Here is a 19405-nt window from a genome sequence, read left to right as displayed (position 1 = left end):
TGGTGAGTGGTATGTGAAATGTAAATATGTTGTGTGGTATGGAACTGTGTGGCACAAGTTGTGTGGAATGATGTGGCATGAGTGGAATTATGTTGAATTTATGTGGCATTGTGTGGAGTGGTATACTGTGTAGAATTATATGGCATGTTACGAAGTTGAATTTTGTGGAGAGTGATTCTGTTTTGGAAACAAGTGTATATATGTGAAGTGTAAATATGTGGTGTGAAGTGTAATTATGTAGGAATTACGGGTAGTGGAATTATATGGAGTGGAGTTATGTTGTGTGGAGTGGTATTCTGTGGCATAGAGCGGAGTGGGGATATCTGGAGTTTAATTTAGATGGCATGAAGTGGAATTATGTGTAGTGGAAGTGAGTGTAGCTGAATTGTGTGGTGTGGAATTATGTGTTTAAATGTGTTGTGTGCAGTTGAATTATGCGGCATGGATTGCACGTGGAACGTTCTTACATCTGAGAAATGCACTATATCATCACACTGTTTTTCTTATTAAATTATTTCTTTTCTAAGCCCGGTTATGCTGGGCCCCATGCACCCTTTGAACTTTCGGGCATTGATTGAGTGCACATCAGTAATTATTGCAAGGCCGTTGCAGCACCTAGAAGTCAGCGTTTTGTAGGCACTTTGTACATATAGGGTAATTACCGGCATGAGTTCCTTATAAAAAGCTAAAATGTGTGGTTGGCAAATGGTTTTATTATATCTTGGACCATGTGCATCCGCTTTCACTTAAGACAAAAGATTCTGTCTGCAGTAGTACCTGTGGGGCTATGGGCACAAATAATACTCCCTGACTGGGAGCAAGATGACGGACTTCTGGAGACCTGGAATTTTGGGGGTCCTGAAGGAGCAGGGACAGTATCAATGGATCAAAGAACAAGCTGCTGGAAGAGGAAAGGGAGGAGGATGGGCAGGGAGGGTGCAACATGCAGACTGTCTGAAAGCTGCAGGGAGAGAGCTCTGCAACTAAATCAAGCTTGTGAAGGAGAATATCGGTATCTATTTTTTTTTTTTTAAATATCAAACACCATAAGCAAGTTACAGAACGGAACAGAAAAGTCATGAGGAGGTGAGTAACAAAACCGATCTGTGAAGGAAAGGAAGCAACACATTGGAGCTTGTAAAAACAGAAGCACTCATGTTGAGTGCCCAACAGAAAGAAAAAAAAGTAGCTCCAAAGACGGGAGGGGGGGTGGATGGACACAAGCACTTGGGCTAGTCTCTAGGGGGAGGGCTAAACACAAGAAGAGGCATGACCATTCATACCATGGACAAATGGGCACAAAGGATATGAGAGCGACAATGGAGCAAGCAAATGGTAAGTCTATGGGCAGGCTGAAGCCCACATGTTAAATACTACATGTCTCTTCGAGATAGCACATGCGCGGTCTAGCTGAGACCTAAAAATAACAATCCTTTTCCACTTTGCAAGGACTAACAACTTGTCTGAACATAGGACATCCTAATGTTTTAAGTTTGGAGGTCGCTTTAAATAAATTGCTAGTATAACCCACTGACAGTTTAGAGAATTAAAGATTACATAATGTATTCAAAACCTATCATATTCCACACAGCATCAAAGTTGTGTGCTTTAGCGTTCACCCAGCATATGATAACTTGTGACATAGGCAAAACTAACCTATTCTTACTCAGTATCCAGAATCTGATTTTTTTTTTTAACACTGTGGACTAAAGACCAACAGCAATTACAAGTATGGCCACGAAGAGTGAGTGGGTTAAACAAACAAATACACACAATTCCTTCCACATTCTACCATCAGTTTACAGACATACAATTCATGGCACTAGGTGTACACTTTAATAAATTAGAAGGAACATAGAAAACTGATTTACCAAAGTTGGTGAAAGAATTTGGCACTGACTCTTGGTAGTGCAGTGTCCTAGATCAATAATATTCATAGAATCTAATTGTTATATGTAAAGAAATACTGGGACCAGGACCAAACGGTTTGTGCCTCATTCAAGCAATCTGAGATGTGTGGTAATAATGCACTTCTGAGATTATGTCTTGTGAAAATGTCACCAGATAATATCTGCATGAGTAAAAATGTATATTGTGAGGTAGGTAATTAGATGTGACTCCCAATTCCAACATCGGAGTAAGAAAATGTATTTAGCCTTGCGTAATACCATGAACGGCATATACTGATTAACCGCAGGACAAAATTACCACACTGAATTTTCTGAGCTCACAATGAAGGCCTTAATATTGTTTACAGCAAGAATACCTCTAGCAACAAGGGACTGTCAATGGACAGTCATTGAAATGGAAAAGCTAAGGATACCAACATACACGGTGTTAACGGCATAGTATTGTTCTCCAACGTGAATGCGTTTTTTGGACCCCCTCTAAACTGACAAAGTAAGAAAAATAAATGACGTAGAAAATTGAAACAAAGTCAACATTCCTCGTTTTGCCATTTATTGCTTGGTCAAAGTATTGGTTTCGTCAACGCCTATAGGATTTTACACAGGGCCAACACCAGTGTGTACTTTTTTTTTTTTAAATACATTTGCAAGATGGTCGTGGCACTGTGCAAAGCAACATCAGTCATTTTGTCAGTATAAAATTATATATATATATATATATATATATATAACACTTCACATGGCTGGGCAACACTATTGCCATAGACCGCGCCTGTGATACAATTCAACAAGCGCAGGCAAAGTCAGAAGCCTAAACTGCTGATAGAGGGGCCACATCCTGCACAAAGGAACACCGAGTTGTTAAGGGGAGAAGACAGATTTGATGCACAAGGAAGAGGGCCCTCCTATAACCACTTAAAACCCCGCCTTATTACAAAACCACTCTGAAAATAATGACAAATTCATGTTGCCTTCCTTACATTCCATGGCCTTGCGGACAGACCATTTTACCCACAGTTAATCGTTAAAAAACAAAGTCAAGAGCCAAAGGATGGATGAGGCTGACCAAAAGCCTACTCTCTCTGTACTGGATGCCGATTAATACTGGTAACTTCTTGATGTCTCTGACGAATAACTACAGCTACCTGTAGATAAGACCTAAAACATTATATTCTACAAAACTAAGAATTCTATTTTCGGGCTGCTTTGTGATCCTAAAAAGCAAAGAACTGAGGCCCATATTTCTACTTTTTTAACCCCGCATCTTGACGTAAAAACGGCGCAAACTTACAAAATACAATTTTATTTTGCCAGTTTGCGCCGTTTTTGCGTCAAAAAATGACGCAAACCCGGCGCTAGAAAAAGTATAAATATGGGCCTGAGTGTTAAAGGTAATTCGTCCTAATCATCTATTTCAAACAAATTAAAATCCATGCTTCCGATTAGCTCGTTTTAAAAAGCGCACCACTCACTGGGATTCCCCAGTGACTCATGAAAACGACCTACACATTTGTCTCAAGCCCCTCCCAAACTCCAGGTCACCGAATGCACACGTCAAGGGCTATACAAATCAGTGACTCTCCAGCACACTGCCAAGTCACCCAACCGGCAGCCAAACTGGGCTCGGCGTTTTACGCTGTGTAAAGCAAGTCACGTGACACGACAAACCAAACAGGAACAAATAGAATACAAACGGTCCCTACAAAACCAACAAGTGATGACGACGAAAGTAAACTAATGGAAAGAACGAGCAGGAAACCACATTCATAGGTGTCATTAGCCACTGTTGGTCACAAGGATTTTTTTTCCATGATGTTTTCAGTCACAAGGAACAAATGTTTCACAATCGCAGTTATTAACAGGCATTGCATTTTTCCTATCAATAAGGCTACTGCCACTCCTCAAAAACACAAATCCTAAAAGTGAATCATTTAGTGACCCGGAGAAAAGTACTATCTTTTACTTTTGAAATGCTCTGCTTGCCACCCCCCCTCCGATTAATGTGCGCCCTAAAGCCTGCTAACTCCTTTCAATTCAACCCTACAGTTTTCTCCTAGCACGTCCTCACAAAGGGCCAGATGTAGCAAAGGTTTTTACCCATTCTGTGTCTATGGGAAAAAGTGTTCGTACATATGGCCCAAAATGCCTTTGCCACATTAGCATCCCTGTCCAGCAGATGCCTAAAGTTAGATACTCGCGATACCTCATCACTCGGTCTGATGTGGAAACACCACTCCATGCACACCTCGTTCATCCTTCCCCCCTCCCCATCTAGCCTACTCCTCCCTTAAGGTAGCTCAGTTCCATATCTTTAGCACCAAGTGGGCACGGGTGGGATCTTGGGTAGGCCAAGTTCCATTAATTAAAATAAGCAATATAATTTTGACTTATTTTTCACTTTCATTTATTTCACGGTTTTATGTAGCTTTTGTACAGTAGCAAAAACATGTTGCTTTTCCTCGTGCAATTCTTACGCCACTTCAGAATCTGACATTACAGGCCACGTCTCTCAAGTCCTCGTCCACTGGCTTCATAATGTACTACAAGAATGGCCCAAAGGGTAATATTTGATATCAAGTAATTGCAACGCATTGGGTCTCGCTTTTGCTCGAGTTAGAGTGGTTAAGGTTGTAAATTCCTAACTGGAATTTTCTTGCTACTTAAATTGAAAATTAAAAGTAAAACAGTTGACATAAGTTAGCCGATTCAAAGCACCATGGCTGCCATGAGAAGGAGCGCGAAGGTGACACAGAAAAATCAAAAATAAAATAAGTTTGCTTGCAGTCAATCCTATCAGCAATTCTGCAATTATCCATGTAACAGGGTTGATGTCCAAGGTGGTAACCAAAACTTCGCAAGGAGGGACAAACGTAAAGCATTTACCAATGATGACAAAGGCTTTTTCAAAGGCAAGCCCCCGAACGAGTGATAGCGATGGGCGTGCAGTGGATGTGGTTAAAAGCCCACAGATAGATTACAACAGGTCAGAGCACTTGTGCGCTCAACCTAAAAATAAGGTTAAGTAAAGGGGGAAAAAGTGATGGCCTATAGACAAACCTACAGGAAAAAGACCTCTCCAAATAGATTTTTGTTTTGTATGTACGTTTTAGCATGATTAAAACAAAAGGAAGAAATATTTTAATACACAATGAGCATGTCATAAGGCTACTTCAACATACCTAGGTAAAACGGGCACAGCTAATGCAGTTAAGCATGTTCGTTGGAGCATGTTCGTCACAGATATGGAAACGGGAAAAAGAAGAGGCAGTTTACTCTTGGGTGCATGTGAAGATGAGCAGTTTGGAGTCTAGGGGAGGTGAACCGGTTATCCCTTTTATGGATGATCGTCACAGATTTCACTGAGCAAGAGATATATATATATATATATATATATAACACATTTTTAAAAAGTTGCCTTCTAATTATTCCACAGTAGATTAACCACTCTGTAGGTGCTTCGGAGCACTCCCCAGAATTACTGATGGTCAAATTATTATATATATATATATATATATATATATATATATATATATATATATATATAAATAAAATTGCTGCTGCACCTGCAAGAAACCCTTTTCCTCAGATATATGAATGTGCCTGATCAACTGACTGCATCTTAGAAGGACCAACAAGATGCGCATAGTGGTGAATCCTTGGATTGCCTTCCACTGTGAAGTAGGTTTTATGTGGAGGTCACTGTTCTAAAATGTACTCCTTTGTTGACAATCAAGCGGTTTCAAAAAAACTTTAGCACTCGGGCTAGGATACTTTCTCTGATGTTTGCTAATCAAGTCTAGGATCAGAGCCAGGTTGATGGTTGTAAGCAGACTGTGCAGTTCAACTTACACTTAAGCTATTCATAAGTATGCTCTGGGAGGGAAATATGATCACAAAATGTTGATCTCAACAGGTGTCCAAGGGACATCAGCACGCCTACCTCCATTCTGTCTGACATATGACCCACCATGTGGACATTTATGCGAGGTGTCATAATCTGCCCCTGAAACTGTCCAAATTTGAGGGTTGGATTTATTGCAACATCTGCGATGCGAGTTATGTATATATTTTCATAAGAAAACAAAAGTCATGTTTGTGGTTTGAAATTAATAGAGGGAAAATCTTGCATAACTTAACACTAATTAGACAGATATTGCAGAGACTCGAGACAAGCCTTTATGTGGATGTGCAACGTCACAGTCCTCGCCAAGTTACCTGGGCTTGGCATCTTCAGAAGCTCGCAGCTGACTACGAGTCATTAAAGCATTTCCACACATTATGGTTTAGGAAGTTTACATTGGACTTTAAGGGGATATTGGCCATGGAACCAAAGGCATTTTGAAATATGTGTCCAGGAGTGCAGCAGTTAAGAGAGAGTTTCAGAACTAAAAAGTAAACATGGCTTTTGAAATAACCTGTCCAAGTCGATGGAGATCTCTTCATGGTCAACACAACTAGTGTAAGATTGTTCTGGTGCCATACAAAGTAATACAATTTTAAAGAGACATCTCACAAAACAGTTGATCTTCATCAAAAAGCCAATTTATTGATAGAATTATCTATAATAGGGCATCTCTCATTCTAGAACCAAAACACACAATTTTCAAACGTGAAATGCACATTCGACCAGTTAGCATGTGAAATACATTCTAAGGGGCAGGGTCCCCGGAAGCAGGCTTCTCCAAGATGAGTGAGCATCACCGAGTGGAAAAAGCAAAAAAGGAAGTATGAGGCAAGTCACCCTACTTCAAAGAAACTTAAGTTTGGTACAACTGTAGAGCCATACAAATGCCCTCTGTTGAGAAACGTAACAAACGATGTGCAAGCAGCAAGGACGACTTATGTGGAAACGACCACGACTACTAAACACCAGAATTATTAGGACCTTGGACACCAAACAATTTAGGGGCAATGCTAACAAATACATACAAACCAAAACACTGGCAAGAAATTTCGATGTTGCACATGGGCAAAAAATAAATAAATAAATAAAACACACACACCACAAAAAAAAAAAAAAAAAAAATTTACTTTTTTTTACCTTGTACATGCCAATCTGGAGTGAAATGATAAGAGCAACGCGTTTCGTCCATAGCCCGTCAGACACACTTTCCTATGTTCATTCCCTGTCATTGCCGCCTCTTTGAAAAGTAAGCTCCACCTTCAAGGCTTCCAGGAACACTATCAACTAATTTCACCATTGGCCCTTCTCATTTTTTCATCCCCATTCAGCTCTCCCAAACTGTAAGATTTCAAATTTATCATCTAGCGACCTTCATGCAGTCTGAAAGTTATGTTCACTCGATGGAAGCTTAAACCTGCATCAGTTTTTTTAAACTTTGAAGAAGGGCAACATAAGTATAACATAACATAACTATACATTTCAGAGAGGTACTCTTTTTTGTTGTTGTCAACTAAATATCATTGTCAAAAGATAAATGGAGACCACCATATGTTGGACAAAGGCAGAAGGGTCAGCGCCTTCTAAAACATAAGACGTTTTTGGAAATGGTTCAGAAGATTTAGATCCATTCAAAAACAATAGAGAAAGGGCAATCTTCCTGACAGAATTACGTTTCCACTGTGGAGTACTGTCCTGACTAAAAATCAAGCAAATTATCATTTGCCATCATGGCTGTGTAGGAACAATAATAAAAAAAAATCCAACAGGAAAACATGGAGGCCGTAAATAAATAAAGTCACATTGAAAATATCCTGCACATAGGTCAAGTGGTGGGGTGGGGCGGTTGACATAAAACAGTGATTAATTCTTGGTGTGGATAACATAAAGCATTGCTTGACCATTGAAGGCAAGAACAGCTGATTTCTCAGAACGTAGCTATATCTATTATGATGCATATACATAAGTATTTATACACAATATTGACGTGCTGAGAAGGGGTATGGTCACGCTGGTCTTCTAACAGCAAATGACCTTCGGAAGTGAAGGGCTTACTCTAAAAGGCTGGTGGTAGGGAGTTCCACTGCACAGGTCCTAAGAGGTTGAAGAACTACTTTAGAACCATTTTGATCTGTGACCATAAGGGTGAACCCAGGTCCCTACAGTGGATGCATTAGTCCCCTAAGCCGCCAGACCCAGTTATAAAAACTATATTTTCTTAGATCACACAAACAGCTTTTCATCAGATCTCCTTATTGATTGAAGCCTTAAAACACATTTTGTTCCCCCCCCCCACCACAGGTCTCGCATGGGCAATGGGTCAGACTGTAGGCTGCTAGCTCATTCATTGGTGGATGTGCAACAAAGTGATTGTAATTTGCCTGACCACAAGTGCAAGTGCACAGCTGCATGCAAAGAAGTACACCTTAGTGGCAGGACCGCAAAGGCTGGATCCATCCTTTATTATAAAAGTTTTCATTTTTTTTTTTTGTAAATCACGTCCACTTAAGAAAACAAAAGTTAGATACTTGTCAAGGCCTTATTGCTCTGCCACTGCTAGTTAAAATAACATTGAAAATACACCAATCTCTTAATTTACACACGAAAATCAAAATTTTAAGAGGGAAGTGAAAAGAAGCTTATGAAAGCAGGGAAAGAGTGATGATGCTGTGACTTAATCTAGGTACAACGTTTTATTTAGGAGAACATTGACAGCGTTTTCAACTAGGCTAAACTTTTCAGACAGCAAAACGCAAATATTTTCAAGGCCCAGTCACAACACTGGTAGTTCTTCTCAGATGTTTTTTTTTACCTAAACAGACCAGAACATCAAGGACTGTGTATGCAAATACCTAGTTTTAAGGATGACCATGTTATGTATATTAAGCTTCATGGGCTTGCTGCCTATGGAACAAATGATGTCAAAACATCCTAAAGTCAATTAAGTCCCCACACAATGAGGAAAACCCAGCATGCTAATGTACTAGGTTGATTTTGGAGAGGCAAAAGCAGACCCGGAGAATCCCCCACCCCATACGAAGAATCAGATCCCTAAGCCTAACAGAACAGAAACAAAACCGGGATCACTTGCAAATCTGATCCCCAAGCAGGTGCAGCTACATCCAGTCCACATCATGAGCACCTCCACCGATTAGCAAATATTTGCGAGGGCGCATATTTGAATTGGAAATATCTACCAGGAAGAGTCTTGTACACACGAAAGACACCCATGACATGGTCCTGCTAACAGTCACCATCACTCTGACACGGGCTGGAGGAGAAGCTTGCAAATGCTATACAAAATCGAATTCCATTGCGATATATATGATAAAAATAAATAAAACAAACAGGGATCGACATTACTTTCAAAGCAAAGAACTTGATAAGGCTAATCTTCTTTTCACCAACCAACATTTCCAATTTGGCCATGTGCCGAACCAGGCGGTGGCATCTCAAAGACTCTATGAACAAGTGTATACATGAAGGAAAGATGGGCACATACCAATTAAGCACCTATGAGGTACATTTATCAGGTGGGTTGCTGGCACTAGATTAAGGTCATGTCATTCCAACATAGCCCAATCTGTTGATTTTACCTGCACACTCCAGTGAGATTTTATATATATATATATATATATATATATATATATATGTCAAAATGGAACCGATGGCTTAAGTGGATCATAATGACATGGCGTGGCATGCTAAATGTCGAACAGGGCTGAAAATGAATTGGTGTCAGTGGGAATTTAAGTGTCTCATGGCATCTGAGGTGGTATACAAGTTTTGCAGTTCTGGGTTCTGGTATCCCTGCCCAAAGTTAGCAGGATGAACTATGGTGAAGACCAGGGTGGGACAGCAACCCTCCTTTAGTTCTCTCTCACTTATAAATATTTACTGACTCCTAGTCAGAGTGTTTGTGACACGAGAGCACCAAGCACCAGCCCAGCCTAAAGCAGGAGATCTAGGGGTCCAGCATACTTAACATCAAAACATCTATGACAAGTGCATGAAATGGAAATGTAAAAGAGTATGTAACCTATATTCCAGGGTACATGTTTGCTGCTGAGAAGTGCAGGTACTATCCGAAGAAGCGACGGCACTAAGTACCTGTGAGTACCTCCCCACAATGCATATAATTGCTTCAGTTCCCATTGCATGCTATATGCAGTTAGATCCACTCCCTTTCCCCAAATTAGATGAGGCAATCTCTCTTAAACAAGATAGTGACACGTAATGTTCAAGTTAGGATAAGTGAATCCACTCTATTCGTTAAAAATTACAAAATCAATGGCAAGAAAGAATATGCAGGAAGGCCACCCTATTTCTTTGGGACTGAAGTTCTCTGCTAAGGAGACGCTCGGGATGGCCCTCATTACGGTGCCAGTGAAATGTCTGTCAGTCCAGGAATTCCTTAGCGCCGCCCTCCTCTTTCATGAACTTTGGCCTATCCTCACAGGAGCAGTCTTGCTACAGCTGCCCACATTTTCTAAAACCACATTTGGAAAGTACAATATTTTGAAACGAATGCTCCTTTGGCAATCACCGGGGGCGAGTTTCCTGATACGTAGAAAGGTCCTCTACCCCCTGCGACGGCAGATCAGTGAAACGCATAGGTATTTACACAGCGGGCACGACTCCTCTCTGGTGGTCAATCCAGGCCACACCCAAAAGTTTCAATGTAAGTGCTACCGGGAAGGTAGAAGACTTTTACCTGCCTTATTTTCGTACAACTATTTACGGTTTTTAAGCACTACATATTTTAGTCGCCCCAGGCGCTTTAGAAGCGCATAATTAAGTTAATCACTGAGTGCGTCAGAAATTCCACTCAGAAGGAAATGGCAGAAACGAACAAAAGTTACAATCTAGCAGCCCTATAAGGCCCTGGGGGTACACAGACTCGGGAATGTTAAGCGTCTGAAGGGTAAGCCTGCAAGGATTCTTGCAGTCCCGGAAGCACGGGGTCCTGCCAGCTTGACCCAACAACACGGGTCCCCCTGCACTCCCCTGAAATGTTCACTGCCACGGTCTACCGTCTGCTTTTATCTCAAGGGTCTTTATGTCACAGAAAAGACATTAGAAATTCATAACTGACATTATGAAATACACGTTACATTCTCTCGGGCACCAAGCAGTCTACACCCGGAGGAGGAGAAAACATGGCGCTGCCAGGGGAGCGGACAGAAGTTGGCAACTGAGGTCGGTAGGGGGGGGCAAGCCCAACGGGCAAACGGGGGGAGAAGGGAGGGCTCTTAAATAACATATCAACCCCCTTCGCCAACAACTGAAGCCAGCCAACTCTGGAACTCGGATTATAATCCACAGCAGTAATATGATCCGAAAGTAACTAAATAGAGATCTGACAACTTCTCCTTAACCAGTATCACCAACTTTGAGAACCACACACTCCTGCAGCCAGAGACTAGTAGACAGATGGCTGGTGTACCTCAGTCTTTTCTGGGGGCCCTCGGCGGTGGTTGTTTGTCTCGGCAGTAGCTGGCCTCCCCTTTCTCGGATCGCTTCCCTTCGCAGCAGTCTGGTCTCCAGGAGAGTCGGAGGGAGGGGCTGCTGCTGAGGCCGTGGGCTGCGCTCCTGCCTGCTCAGACTGAATAGTGGTGCACTTCCTCCTGCTGCTCAGCCAGAGCCTCTTACAGGCCGTGGGGATCCGCCCACTGCGCGCACCCCTCCCACCCACGTGCACACACACTCCCTCAGGGGCAGGGCACGGCTTGTGGGAAAGCCTGATGTGCACACAGAAACTCTCCTGCTATACGCACAGAAACTACAACTGGCTGGACTAATAGCGCTGCCCAGGTTTATTGGGAGTTCTTAAGATGTCAGGCCAGGCTTGGCATTCTGGGGCTTGTAGTCCTTGTAGTGTTGGGGGCCATAGGCCCTCATGCTACTGAAATAACACGCAGACACAGTATCATGGTCGTAAGAACTGGCCAAGGGCACGTGCGCCTGGCCCTCTTTATTGGCAAGGTCACCTGACTGGTGACGCCTGTGTTGGATGAGAGTGGGATGTTAGTGTAATGCCAGCCCTCAGCTGAGTGGCTGGTTAAACACTAGAACGTGTCCAGTATGACACTACATCCCTCCCAAACTTTATTGAGGAACGAAACAACAAAGTCCAACCTGTGGGAGAGAAACAAAGACAATACAATTTATACTAAGTCTCTTCATGCAGCATGGAACAGGTGCAGTTGGGCACGCGGCATCACAGCACGCCTCCGTTGTTCAACCAGACTACGCTGGACATGAATAGCAGTGCAGATGGCATCCGGACACTTCAGTCGCTTGTCCATGACCTCAAGGTTCGCTGGGGATTGTCGGTCCGGTCCTGCCTGGGTTCATGTTGTCAAAGTCAATGTACAACTTCTGATGTGGGTGCATCTGGAGCAGTGGGGATTTACCTGTACACAGTTCTGGATGGCATTCTGGCTCTGGAGATTGTCCACCTTCTAAGATTACAGATGACGTGACGGCCTGGTGCACCAGTGGCAGAGCAGCAGCAGTCTTCCCTCTCATGCCAGAACTCCATCGAACAAGAGTCTCCTCGAGGCCCTTTGGCGGGCTGCCACAAGACTGTGTGGACTGGGCCGGCCTATCGCAGGCCCAGCAAAAGCGTCGCACAGGAACTGCCTACAGGACCACATCCTAATCTCGCATGGAGCCATAAGGGTGTTTGATGCAGGGTCAGCTTGCTCGAGCCATCAGGATTCAGGCCATAGTGCAAAGTCTTTGGGGGACCAGTCTCCGTATGAGACCTCCGTGCTTCCCAATGCCTGTCGTGGAGCTGTCTCAGACGCATTCTCTCACGGTGGGATTCCTCTCACCGGAATTCCTTTAAGGCCCTAGCCCCTGGATTGCCACGGGACTGCGTGGGCTGTGCAGGCCAACGTAGGCCGCGCCAAAGGAGTCACACTGAACTCCCATCAGGACCACGTCCCAGTCTTGTGTAACCCCAAGGGTGGATGGCCCAAATGGTCTGGTCTGCTCTCACCGGCAGGTGTCTGGTTCACAGGGCTCATGGCAGGTGTTCAGGTGATAAGTTTCCACTGTGCCAGAGTTGTCTTGTCAGCGTTTGTTCTTGTTGCTGACTCTGGCTCCAGTCAGGTGGTGCTGTGCTCCTTCAGTAGTTGGGTGATGCACCTCATCATGATGATGATCTGTTTTACATCCTGCAGATCATACAGGTGGCGGCATCTTCGTCGGCAGAAAGATCACTTGATGGACTTCTGGGCCACTGGCGGGTCTTGCGTGGCCTGTGCAGTTGGTGACAGGGATGCAATTGCAGGCAAGTAGCCAGTGACAAGTGTCAGGACGGTCGCACTGAGAAGCGTGGGGGTCCACCCGCGTTGCTGTCGTCAGTGACGTCTGCTCACCCCTGTGGCTGTCTTGTGCTGATGGATACCTTCTCATCTGCTCGCAAGAGTCCTCAGTTGTGTTGCTCTTCTTCTTTCCGCTTGCACACCTGTGATGGAGTTGACCTGTGGTGTGACCGGTCTAGCACACTCCTTTCTTCTTCTCGTCCTTTCTCGTTGTGGCATCGTGCCACGTTCTCTTCTCCTTTTCCTCCTTGGTGTGGCATCGTGCCACAGGTCGCATGTTGCGTCACATAGACCTTTCGCTGCACCTCTGCCGGTGCATCTTGCTCGGTCGCAGCGTGTCGCAGGCTGTGTCCTGCGAGTAGGACTTGATTCACTCACCCATCTGACCTCTTTGCAGGTCTGGTCCATTCCCGGATCCTCTTGGTGAACCGCTCCTTGGCAGGAGGGTCACTGTTCTCTTCCCCAATCTCTTCACTCGAGGGCGCCACTCTTGCGCCTCAAGACTGCACTGTTATGGCGCTCAGTCCTACCTCCATCTGCTTGGCAGAGTCGGTTCGTTCTGCTGACCTGCTCAGTGATAGGCCAGTGGCGGCCATCTTCTGTTGCTGTATGGCCGGCTGGCACGGCCTCTTGTCCCGTGCGTTACGTCATGCTCTTGGGTGCACTCTCCATCTTCTCGGGCTTCTGCCCGTTTCGTCACGTTCTCTGGCCCAGCTATCTGCGCACCTGTGACATAGGGGGTTATTCTAACTTTGGAGGAGTGTTAATCCGTCCCAAAAGTGACGGTAAAGTGACGGATATACCACCAGCCGTATTACGAGTTCCATAGGATATAATGGACTCGTAATACGTCTGGTGGTAAATCCGTCACTTTTCCGTCACTTTTGGGACGGATTAACACCTCCTCCAAAGTTAGAATAACCCCCATAGTCTCTTTTTCACTTCTGGGCGTCTTTTGTTGACGCCTGTCGTGTCCATCTTATGTCTTAGTGAATTAAAAAAACGACCAAGTTCTAGAATGTAAAGTAAAACCCCGGACAAGAGTACCAACTTATATATTTGAGAGCCTTGGTGTACCTCAGACCTTGGATATTGGGCTGCTTGCACCCATTTTGGAGTGCATAGTTAACACAGAGTTATTTGTAGTGGGCCTACGTAGATGAGGGTAGCTCAAAGATTTTGAAGCTGTGCACTTGCTTGAGATGTCAATGACAGTCCTCATCCCTTTTGAACAGGTGCAACATGCAGGCTGCGATTGCAGTGCACCTGGTGTACATGCATTCGAATATTTTTCGAATACGTTGGCAACTGTGCGCCTGTCAGGATCATAGCTACTTAGGATGCAGCTGGACTACTCCAAATTATAATGAAAACAAAGGATCAAACAAAACAACTGGTCTATCTGTGGTAGCATAAAGGCGTTGATGATGCTGACGTATCACCCAAGAATGGTGTCAGGACTTGCTTATTCACTCACTCATCCACCTATTTATCCCGCTTAGTGAGTTTAGCACCAGAGACCTGTCTAACCTTACAAGTCACAGATTCTTACACTGTACATGTTCTGTGAGCGGTGAAAGCTTGCACCTGCCTGTCCTGCCCAGTAAGCGTGTACTTCCTGTCTTCTGTAGGCTGGGAAGCTTGCTTTGCTGCTGCCTTGCTGTGGCTTTTCTGTGGGGAAGCAGAGGTTGCACTACCACTGCCTGATTTCTATGCACCCTTTGATGGCTAAACTTGTGCTGCTGCTGCCCTTGCTGTACCTATCCCCGAAGAAGGGAAGCTTGCACTGGTTTTGAACAAGGTGTACCTGGTGTATGGAGAAGGGTATTTCCTCTGCTGTTGCCTCATGTCACAACAACACAATGGATATACTGAATGCAGTTGCATATGTTATAAATAAATCATCAACAATTTCGCGATATTTGACACGAGATACAGAGACCTATACAGTGTCACAGGCGATATGTCATGAGCTTTAGTGAAAGGAAGGAAATGGTCTCCCTGGCAGCTGTTTGAACTCCCCTCCTCCCCCCATATGTGCGAGGTTGTTGTTTGAACTGTCCTTCTCCTGCTGTGCCCCCCTCCATTTTGGTGGGGGGGGGGAATCACTGTGTGCTTTACATTCATTAGTCTCTTGCCACCGTGGACATTTCCACCTGCTGCGGGGAATTACTCCAACTTGTTGGTGTTAAACACTTTGATATGGCAGTTGTAAGAGAGTTCCAAAAGCAGTGGACACTTTTTAAAAGAAGAGAAGACGGCTTTCTATATTGAAATAACACCGATCAGTCAAACAAAAATCACAGTGGTTCCTTCTAAAACATCCCGCCGTTCAGCTTGAGACATATCACTGCTGGTGGCTTTTTGCATTTCTGAGAATAATCAATTATATGCGCCCAAAGGGAGTTTAACCCTTACTAACTAAAATATATTTGTGTTGTCAAAGATAATCACAAATAGAATGCAAACATTTTAAAAAACAACGACATTTCTCTGCTCCAAAAACGTAAACAATTGCAAATTCCAAGGATTTTATTCACACATAAAGAGGTAGCATAAAAAAACCTTTGTGTTAGGAAAAAGAATGCTTTATGTTCACACATGCAATCCTGTAAGTAAAAACTGCTTGAGAAGGCCAAGCACTGCTCCCACTTCATTCGGGGAGATGTGCTACATAATAACCCGTGCACAAAACTCCGCTGCCCGAGCAGTAGTATATCATGTATTTAAAAAACAATAAAACATTTAAATAGAGTTGTCTCTGGAACAAATGGATACAAACAAGTAACTTCAAGGCAGACGTCGCCTTTTAACCTCATGGCTCCTGCAGGGATACAAAGTATCCTGAACACATAAAGAACCCATATGCCAAAGTAAACACTATTTACGCTGCTAAAACAATACAAATTATTAAATCCAAACGGAAGACAATCCCCAGACAACACAGATAAACTTCACAGTAAGCATACAATTTGCATATAGAGTAGTAATAGTATAAATGCAAAGCACATGGCTTCAATAGTAACTTTATTTTCAAGCAGCAAGAACAAAGGGCATTGGTGGCCACACCTATCTATAAGTGTTGGTTGTATTTTGTGAGTATTTGGGTGTATTATATGGTATGTATGTGTGGCTTTACAGTGGAATTCACTCACAAACGCTGTATTGAGCCCAGTCAGGCTTGTTTGAACAACCTTAAGCTCAACCCTGGGTAGCTATGGCTTTCAAGCAGCAAGGCTTATGCAAAGGAACTTAGTGTGAGACATTTAACAGTACCAGACAATGGAATAAGAAAGTCATTCAACTCAAAAGACATATGACACCAATTTCTAAAAGGAGATTATGGGCCTCATTATGACCCTGGCGGGCGGCGGAGGCCGCCCGCCAGGATCCCGCCCTCCAAATTACCGCGCCGCGGTCAAAAGACCGCGGCGGGTATTACGAGTTTTCCCCTGGGCTGGCGGGCGGTTCCAGGTAAACCGCCCGCCAGCCCAGGGGAAAACGACCTTCCCACGAGGATGCCGGCTCGTAATCGAGCCGGCGGAGTGGGAAGGTGCGACGGGTGCTACTGCACCCGTCGCGTATTTCACTGTCTGCAAGGCAGACAGTGAAATACATTTTGGGGCCCTCTTACGGGGGCCCCTGCCGTGCCCATGCCATTGGCATGGGCACGGCAGGGGCCCCCAGGGGCCCCGCGACCCCCCCTACCGCCATCCTGTTCATGGCGGCTTTCCCGCCATGAACTGGATGGCGGTAGGGGGGGTCAGAATCCTCATGGCTGCGGAGCGCGCTCCGCAGCCATGGAGGATTCCAATGAGCAGCGGAAAGTCAGCGGGAGACCGCTGACTTTCCGCTTCTGACCGCGGCTGAACCGCCGCGGTCAGAATGCTCATTGGAGCACCGCCAGCCTGTCGGCGGTGCTCCCGTAGTCGGTGGCCGCCAGGGTCAGAATGACCCTCTATATCTTTGTGAACTTTTAGAGACCTTGATGAGCAAAAACCCATGGAGAGTTTTGGAGATACAGTTTTTTACAGCTATTATGACTTTTTACTCCAACTGCAAACAAGCACTTCAGTTTAGAAACATTTCAAAAATTGTAAAAGTTAGTTTGACTATTCTGCCTGGGTTTGGGTGACCAAATCTGGACGGATGAAGGTCTGGGGGGCCAATGAGGTGGATAGTCACCTGGCCACCAGAGCATTTTCCATTCCAGTTCCAAACTTTATAAAACAACTGCCCAAGACTGTAATGGAGTGGTCCTGATGCCGGCGATACAGTATGAAAAGATGCTTAAGTATGCTCCAATTGCATTGAGGTCGACAGGGGTGCCATTTTGGTGATTTCTCACTCCAACGGTGATGTGGGGCAACTTTGGCCACAGAAGTTAGGGTCCCCAGAAGTCCTCTTCGAGACAGTAGATGGCCAGCTGTTGCTGGGCTGCCAGTCTTTGTACACGGCACTTGGAGCAAAATCCTTTGGTGGAGGCTGGTGCCCTTCTTGGGTGACCAATCTGAACTCTGATGACACTCCTGGGTCTGACAGCCAAGGTTGCAACTTTTGGCTGTTGAGAATCAGTTCCTTGGGGTACCCAGCAGCAGTAAGCCGCAATTACTCTGAAATGGCTACCAACTTTCCTATTTGGGTTTCTTCAGCTTTATTGTCCCTGGTGCTGTTCCAGGAAGCCAGTCAACTGACATATTGAGTCACTGCTTTGGACTGTAGCTTGAAAAAGACTTTACCCCAAGCTAGAAACCACAGGCACAGTTTTAACTTCACTAGTCCAAAGTGCAGTAGGTGCAGTCGAGCAGATAGTGCAGTCTCTCTGTGCAGGTTCAAGGGCAGTAGGGAAATCCTTCTTTGGTCCTTGTTTTAGTTCCAATGTGATATTAGCTTCAGGGTGCCAGGGGTACCATATTTAAGCCTCACAAGTCACCCCATCCTGGATTCCTCTGTGTATCTAGTTTCCAAAAATGTATAGGTTTGCTAGGTTTCACAAGGTGGGCTAGTGGCCAAAATCCATGCTAGGCACTTTCCAAAAAAAACATCAGTCTTCACTGGAAAAATGTGATGTGTCCACATTGTGTTTTGGGGCATTTCCTCTAGCAGGCACTAGTCGTACCCAACTTTGCAGCACTGAACTATGAGGCAAAAAGTGTTTTTTCAGCCAAAGATTGACGTTTACAAAGGATTCTGGGTGACAGAACCCAGTGAGAGCCCCACAAGTCACCCCATTTTGAATTCCCCTAGGTATCTAGTTTTTTAAAAACGTATAGGTTAGGTAGGTTTCCCTAAGTGCTGGCTGAGCTACAGCCCAAAATCTCCAGCTAGGCACTTTGCAAAAAAAATGTCAGTTTTCAGTGAAAAAAATGTGATGTGTCCAAGTTGCGCTTTGGGGCGTTTCCTGTCGCGGGCATTAGGCCTACCCACATAAGTGAGGTACCATTTTTATTGAGAGACTTGGGGGAACACAGAATAAAAGAACAAGAGTTCTTGCCAATTGGCTTTCTCTACATTTTTTACTTCCAAATGTAAGACAGTGTGCAAATAGCCACTGCTTCTAAACTCCATAGCCTGTGCCCATTTCGGAAATACATAGGTTTCCTTGATACCTATTTTTCACTCTATATTTTATCAATTGAATTGTTGTATGCCGGGTGTACAATGAAAACCCTTTGCAAGGTGAAGCTCAATTATTGGCTCTGGGTACCCTGGGTTCTTGATGAACCTACAAGCTCTATATATCTCCACATCCAGAAGGGTCCAGCAGACATAATGATTGCTTTCAAAATATGCCATACTTGGATAAAGTTACAGAAGAAAACAGAGACAGAAATTGCTGTTTTTTCAACTCAATTTCAATATGTTTTTATTTCAACTGTTACTATCTATAAGAAAACCTCAAAGGATCTACACAAATGCACCCTTGCTGAATTTAAAATTCTGTCTACTTTTTAGAAATGTTTATCTGTCCGGGATCCACCATTGGTTTCACACCCATATCTGTCACTAACGGAAAGGAGGCTGAAAGCACAAAACATTGTAAAAATGGGGTATGTCCCAGTAAAATGCCAACACTGTTTTGAAGACTTTGGTTTTCTGCTCAAAGTCTGCCTGTTCCTGAAAGCTGGGAAGTTAGTAGTTTTAGCACAATAAACCCTTGATGCCATTTCAAGGAAAAAACTACAAGCTTTCTTCTGCAGCACCTTTTACCCATTTTCCCCCCAAAACACATTTTAGCTGTATTTTGGCTAATTTCTTGGTCT

General features: G+C 44.1%; 1 protein-coding gene and 1 long non-coding RNA gene across 2 annotated transcripts in view; one reads left to right on the top strand and one right to left on the bottom strand.

Annotated features, from left to right (window-relative positions):
- The window catches only part of ANXA11 (annexin A11), a 126891-nt gene extending 115294 nt beyond the window's left edge, over positions 1-11597 (bottom strand). The window contains exon 1 of the mRNA XM_069240186.1: positions 11255-11597. The gene's annotated coding sequence lies outside the window, so the exon portion shown is untranslated. The remainder of the gene's footprint in view (positions 1-11254) is intronic.
- LOC138300597 (uncharacterized) overlaps positions 1-19122 on the top strand; it is a 56006-nt gene extending 36884 nt beyond the window's left edge. The window contains exon 3 of the long non-coding RNA XR_011204967.1: positions 19098-19122. This is a non-coding gene — a long non-coding RNA (uncharacterized lncRNA). The remainder of the gene's footprint in view (positions 1-19097) is intronic.
- Positions 19123-19405: the final 283 nt, after the last annotated feature.

This window comes from Pleurodeles waltl, chromosome 6, assembly GCF_031143425.1.
Source record: "Pleurodeles waltl isolate 20211129_DDA chromosome 6, aPleWal1.hap1.20221129, whole genome shotgun sequence".
NCBI lineage: Eukaryota > Metazoa > Chordata > Amphibia > Caudata > Salamandridae > Pleurodeles > Pleurodeles waltl.
Note: the sequence above shows the minus strand (reverse complement) of the source record. Positions and strands in the feature narration are given on the sequence as shown.